The sequence below is a fragment of the Oxyura jamaicensis genome, chromosome 7 (genome assembly GCF_011077185.1).
Source record: "Oxyura jamaicensis isolate SHBP4307 breed ruddy duck chromosome 7, BPBGC_Ojam_1.0, whole genome shotgun sequence".
Taxonomy (NCBI): Eukaryota; Metazoa; Chordata; class Aves; order Anseriformes; family Anatidae; genus Oxyura; species Oxyura jamaicensis.
Window position 1 is genome coordinate 21,010,550 of NC_048899.1, and position 6,853 is coordinate 21,017,402.

The window sequence follows — 6,853 nt, forward strand, 5'->3', positions numbered from 1 at the left end:
TACTATCAGTAATCTTATAAACGAAACTCTGTATCAATGCTCTTGGGATTCCCACAAATTACTGATGAGTATTAAGAATTCATTTTGATCCAGACTAACAACTTGAATTTTTTTCCTCTCTATGAAGTGTTAATGTTTGTTGAAGTATTAAGCACGTTTCAGTTCTGAAATATTCATGAACAGTAGCCTTCTGCATGCTCTTTTGATTAGAATTTTTGTGAGCCTCTGCAGAGCTCCAGAGTATCAGTCCTGAGCATACATAGTTAACTATGCAGAAGCAGTCCAATTTACTTCACCACGAACAAAGTAAGCACATGTTTAAGTGTTGGAATAGTGTAGGAATCAAGATTTTATTCCAGCAAGTTTACTGTGAAATGTTAAAGGTTATATAAAGTATACCCTCATTGTGTACAATATTGTGGACAGTAGACAAAGCAATTTTGGTATATGAATAAATCAATTGGTATTTGTGACAATTCAGTCATTCAAAGCACATTAGTGGATGACCATTTTATATCTATGCCTTGAAGGCTGTACCTTCTGCTTGGTAGTTAAATTAATCTTTATTTAAATTGATATTTTAAAAGTATTTTGACTCATTATACGCATGTGAGATATTTAGTATGTTTGTCAGAAGGGTGGGAAAGAAGTGGTAAGGTTCAAATTATCTCTTCTAAAGTTGACTCTCTACAGGATGATTTAAACTGAACATAACAAACTTTACCAGACAGTGAGTGCAGCTTTTACAAAATATTTAAAGCGTAAAATTAAGAAAATATTTAGTTATCTGGGGAGATGGAGAAGAGATGGCCACTGATTTGCTAATCCCTAACCCTGTCAGAATCTAGGCTCCTAACACGGGACCATGTTATCTTGTCCTGGAGGAAATATCAGGCTTTCTCCTTTTGGAATGGAGTTGGGAAAAAGACAAGGAAAGCAGATTGTACTGTATCCTTTCCTTGATAGGAGCAAGGGGTGAGTAGGAAGTTATGATGATACATTTGGGGCTGAAGTTCTGTCTTTGTAGATTTATCTGCAATTCTTTCCGGCAGTATCTGAGAATCTTCAAGAAATAAAAGATGGCAGTGATGCTTCTTTTGTTGCTGACAAGAGTTGTGGTAGGGATGACATATGGTACGTTAAGATGAAAACACTGGCCAAGTTGCTTTCATTTTCAATGTGCTTTAGAAAGCTTTTCAGCTTAAAACATCATTGTGACAGTCTTATCTCAACCTGTGTGGGGAGCAGCTATTTTAACCTTTCCAACACATCTTCTCTAAAACCTTCTATTAGTAGATGAACTCTGTTGTTTTCTCCAGTATAATCATAATGTATTTCTCATAGGAACTTCTAATAAATATTTAACAAAATAAATGTTAAATTAATACAGATGGCTATTTATCTAGGTGTTACAGGCAGTTAGAAAATCTAGTAGTTGTTTCAGAAACAGACCAGCAGATGGTGCTCAAAAATTAATCAGAGCATAAGAGTTGTGATGACAGTTTCAGTTTATTGTTCTTTTTTTTTTTTTTTTCTTTATAGAACTTAATTAAATGGGAAAGTGAATAAGGATGGAAGAACAGAATATCCAACCCTTCCCAGAAATCACTTTCTGAATTCTTGCTGGTTTTACTTCTAACAATAATTATTGGTTTTAATTTCACTATTTATTTTATTGGATGACTTAATTTCAGTTCACAATTTTATCTTGAAAGTCTAGGTTTCTTTTTTTTTTTTCTAATAAAACTAATATTGTTTACCTTGTAGATTGTAAAGTAATTATAATGATTTTTGGATGGGTGATTGAAGCCTGCAGATTATAGGTGGATTGGAGGGGGGTGGGGAGAGTGGGGGCTGAGGCAGGCATTTGAGATGCAAAGATACATCAGTAATATGAGGAGCCTTGGGAATATTATACACAAAATATTCACCATAAAACATTCTCCAAATCATAAAATTCAGTGCTTATTTCATATTCACAAACAAAGCGTCGGCCTGTGCTAAAATAATGTTACAGCAAACTTAACATGCTCAGCCATCCTGTTAACTCCCAGTCTAAGGCTGTGACAACCTGTTGATGTGCTATATTCAAGGTGCTGTGAATGACATGGCCAGGTACTTTGAAAGTTGGCAGCTTTGCAGTCCCTGCTTTCTTGCATATTTCACTTGCAGACACCTTGATAAATAATCCACTTAAGTTTATGCAACAGAGTGTGAAAAGGAACCTAGCTTGGGAGTTTTGTTAAACCCCACCCAAGCTGTTTAGTCTGTTTTTAATTAAATGTATTGGCACATTAATGAGACTGATTTGTAAAAGTTTAACATTGGTAGTAACTGCTTTTAGGTAGCTGTCCTAGAAAAGAGATTTGACAAGGAATCAAAAATGTGACAAATGGTATACTGGTGCTGGCATTTTGTGAAGGAAGGATGAATTTACCTGGCCTTTGGTAGGATAGGGATATATACAGTGCTATCTTGCATATCAATGGAGATAAATGCAGAATTCACAATTTACATTACATGTGAATTACATGGCAAGAAACACATTCAGGCTTATATAAATGACAGGAAAACAGAAGTAGAATATGCACTATAGAGGAGTTTAGGAAGCAAAAATGGTACGTGCATGCACACAAATACTCTTTGGAAAGTAGGAACAGCAATTTAGAAACAGGAAAAACTTGTAAAATAGATCATTTACACAGCATATAAATAAAACAGCTACCAGTCTTCATCTCCTGCTGCTAAGCCCATTGTTGTAGACTTGCTGTTAAAGGTCAACTTTCCATTTGTTTTTCAACAGATGCACAAGGGAAAATACTAAAAATTTATCTGCTCTCTATTAGGTTGCATGTAAAAGGAGAGGTATTAGTATAGGACCTTCAAAAAAGCATTTTCAAATCATCGTAGCTCTTGTAATTGCTCTGTAACTTTGTAACTTGGCACACTGGCAGCATTCATGAGAAATCTCTGCATGTAAAGGATTGTGCTCTAAATTGCTGAGGCTGCTGCATTTCCAGAAAAAAAATAAATACGTTTACAAAATATACAACGGGATTCAATTCAAAACTGCTTAAGCACATATACAATGTGATTTTAAGGGAACTTAAATATGTCATAAGATCTTTGATAGACAGAGAATGTCAGGCGACTCCAAAATCACATATATAGGAACTGACTGGCTTCCAGTTATGCTGTACATGTGAACTGAAAAAGAAGGGTATTTCTGAAACTGCCAATGCCACAATAATCCAGTTTGGAAGCTGTGTGTGCTGTGACATCTCTTTGAACTCAAAACTGATCAAACGTTTTTCTGCTCCTCGGTTCTTATTCTGCTGGCAGTTTTGGCTCCTAAATGTAGAACACGTCTCAAGTATAGGAATGAAGCCATTTGTTCATGTTTTAGTGAGTAGGCAAGCATTGTAATAGGATGTATTGATTTTGTGGACTGCATGCATTTGTTACCTGGAGCTCCATGGCAGATTTAAGGGAAATAGAGCAAGTTATCTAACTGTAAAACTAGCTTCTGTGAATGCAGCAATACCTTCTGTACTGCGTATGAAGTTAGAATTGTCTCTTACCTGCAGTTTGAAGTCAAGGCCATTTGTTAGAGTGCGGCTACCCCCATGCAAGATGTTCATGGCATGTTCTTAGGGAAAAGGAGCAGCCTTGGAAATAACAAGGATGATGGTGACTATTAAAGTTAAGCAAGGCCATAGATTTTTCTTTGTCATGCTGCCACACTTTTTTGTTACTGATTTTTGAACTTTTGTTGCCTTGTTACTCTTGTTGCATGTGATGTTTACCGTACTCCATATAGTATCTGTCAGTCCTCTTATTCCAGTAAAGACTGTGTTTAAAAGTCTTGTTTCCTGCTCTGAATGCATAAGAGCCATCAGACAGCTTTATCTGCATTCAGCTTTGGCTAGGGGTGAGATCATTCTTCCCTGGAACTGTGTGCATATATGTGTTTTTGTTGATCTCATCCACAGTAGACTGGGCCAGTTGGAAAACCAGCACGGATATGCTGAGTTGGAGCTCATGGGGCTGAATGTCGCAGAGTTCAAGCACACTGTAGTTGCTGACTGCTGTTTTTCTGCGGACAGTAAGAGATCACTCTGGCAGACTCTGAAACCTTTGGTCACGTGCAGTAGACAGAGACAGCAGCAGGTTTGGTGCAGGCCTATATAAGCCTGCATCCTAATGTGGCTTAGCATCTGTTTTGGTAGGATGCTTCTTCAATAGGAAGCTATTTTCACCTGATGGTTGTGGGCTACTTAACATATAGTGTCCTCTACACAAAATTGGCCCTTCAGGAAATTGCAGTATTGACTATCCACAAAAACTGCCTCCTGTGGTGGGTTAATGGGACTTTAGAGAACTGGACCTTGGATCAGAGGCCAAATGGCACAGAACTGGTTATGTCCACTTTATGTACCGTTTGGCTCTTTATGTCCCCTGGACAAAATATGGTACTGTCATGGTTCCAGATATAATTTGTGTGCATATGAGTGTGAGAGATTTTAATCTGAAAATATTTAAAATGATATGAAGGCTGTGCAGCAGCTCATAGGACTGATAGACACTCATAGTATGTGAAAACATGCAAATTAACACAGTCAAACCATGCCAGGAGCATGAAGCAGCGTTGATGAACAAAGGTGCAGGATTCAGTCTTGCTACACGTTTCTATATAATTAAGCAGTATAGATACAGCCTGCCTTATGACTGGAAGAGTCTGTGATAGATAATGAAATGTATATCAACAATATCAGTAGATGCCACTGTATCATTTACAATTTTCAGACAATGCCAGTATAAGCTAATAAGGACCAATATAGACTTACTTATTTTTTACCTACTTTAAATACACAAACTGAAACAAATCCCAGAATTACAGAGGTTTCTTGTTCTGCCGGTAGAGGGCATTCATACTGTTCAGTACATAATTCCTCTCCAGATAAATTCAAGGCATTTTTTATGGTTATCTCAGTTAAAGGTGAATGTATCAGGAGCTTTCTGATAGTTCTGAGTTAACTGAGCTTACCTGCCTTCTGTAAAGACTCTGAGAACCCATAGATGGGTGTATATGAACAGCTGAAAACTGTGCTTTTGAGGAGTTGCAAGAGATGGTCAGAAATTTTTCCAAGCAAAAATGTCATTTTGATTGCTCAACTAATTTATCATTTTAGTTGGAAAGTTTTAGAAATATAGTATTATTGTTGTTATTAATTTCAAACCCTTTGCCCTTTAATATTTTTTCCAATAATTCAGATCGTGCACAGTGCTAAGCTCTTAAACTCCTTTTTGATAAAACTACTGTGCAGAGCTTGCACTGAACATGCAGAGAGTAAAAGTTGCAAATAGGGAAACTTTGGAATTGACATCATGAATTAAGCTGGAGTGTAGAAAGATGTTTTATCTTCTAGGAACCAAGAAGCTTTAGAGGAAATAGATCGATATACCAGGACTGTTAGTCTAAATATTCTTCAAAATATTTGTTTTAGATTTATCGAAGTGATTGTTTTTGTTTTCTTGAAGAAAGAGCATGCCCTTTTGGGAGGCTCAGGAAGGATCTCCCCATCCTGGAAGTGGCGAAGGCAAGGAATGTAGACTAGCTGGAAGAACGGGTCTGATAAATGGTAATCCAGTCCCATTGTATCACACAATGGCAACTGTGGAACAAACACTGGCAGTGCAGTGTTAGTCTGCACAAGACAGCTGAATCACAGAACACTTGAGATCCTCTTTGTGACGTGCCAGGGGTAGAGATCAGTGATAGAAAATGAGCAAAATTACCAGTCTACAATAATTGAAAATGGAACTTTAAGAACTTTAAGAAACATGAAAGAGAAGTTTTTGCTCTTTTATTTATTTATTTATTTAATCCAAATACCTTTGGGCATTCACCCGTATTACAAGCCATAAAACAGTGTTCTAAGGAAGTTGCCTTTCATTAAGTTAAAGTGACTGTGAAGTATATCAGTGAGAATCCAGTGTACGAGGATGAAGATAAGGTGCTTGTCAGGAAAGTCATCCTTGGCAGCAGCTGCACTTGCATTGCAGAACCATGCTATCACCAGAACTGTGAAGTGAGGTTATAGCTCTGAATAATTCTTCTCCTAAAGGCTCAGTTTCCTTTCATGTAATAATCCAGCACATATTCATGAAACCGAGAGTGACTGAATGCTGTGTTCCAACTTCTAAGTGCCTGACAGCTCTCCCTTTGGATGCATATATTTCTGTAGTCTCTTTATACTGTCATGAGCTGCTTGACACACAGCTTTCTCCCCTGAACTCTCATCAGCTTTCTGACAAAGCTTATTGATTATTCCTTAGTGGAACTTACATAATAAATATTTGAGTGCAATCACTGCAGATGGTGTGCTAAGACTTGCTGCTCTCAATCATATTTTATATACAGAGGCCTTTCTGCTTATTCACACTTACAGTAAAATAGTTTGAGCTTTAACAATTTGAAAAGTGAGTAGGGTTACGCCGATTGCCAGGTGCAATAAATTAAGGGAAGTTTTCTTACTGGCTGACAGAGATTTTTCTGTATCTTCTCCTTTCCTTACAGTGGCCTCTACACTATTGCAGTAATTAGGCTCATGATTTATTACATGTATCTATGCATGGAAATGCAAAAAAAAAAAAAAAAAAATGGCATAAATCTGCCAGGTCAGATGTTGCTACAGAGATTAAGTTGCAATAGTTACCTGACTTTTGTATGCCCCTGGGTAGAGATAGGGTGGATAGGAGGTGTTGGAACTTGCTGCTTGTTTTAGATTTGGCAGTGGATTTAAACCATCTTATTATTCCTCTTTTCTGTTTCATGTACTTCAGATTAAAC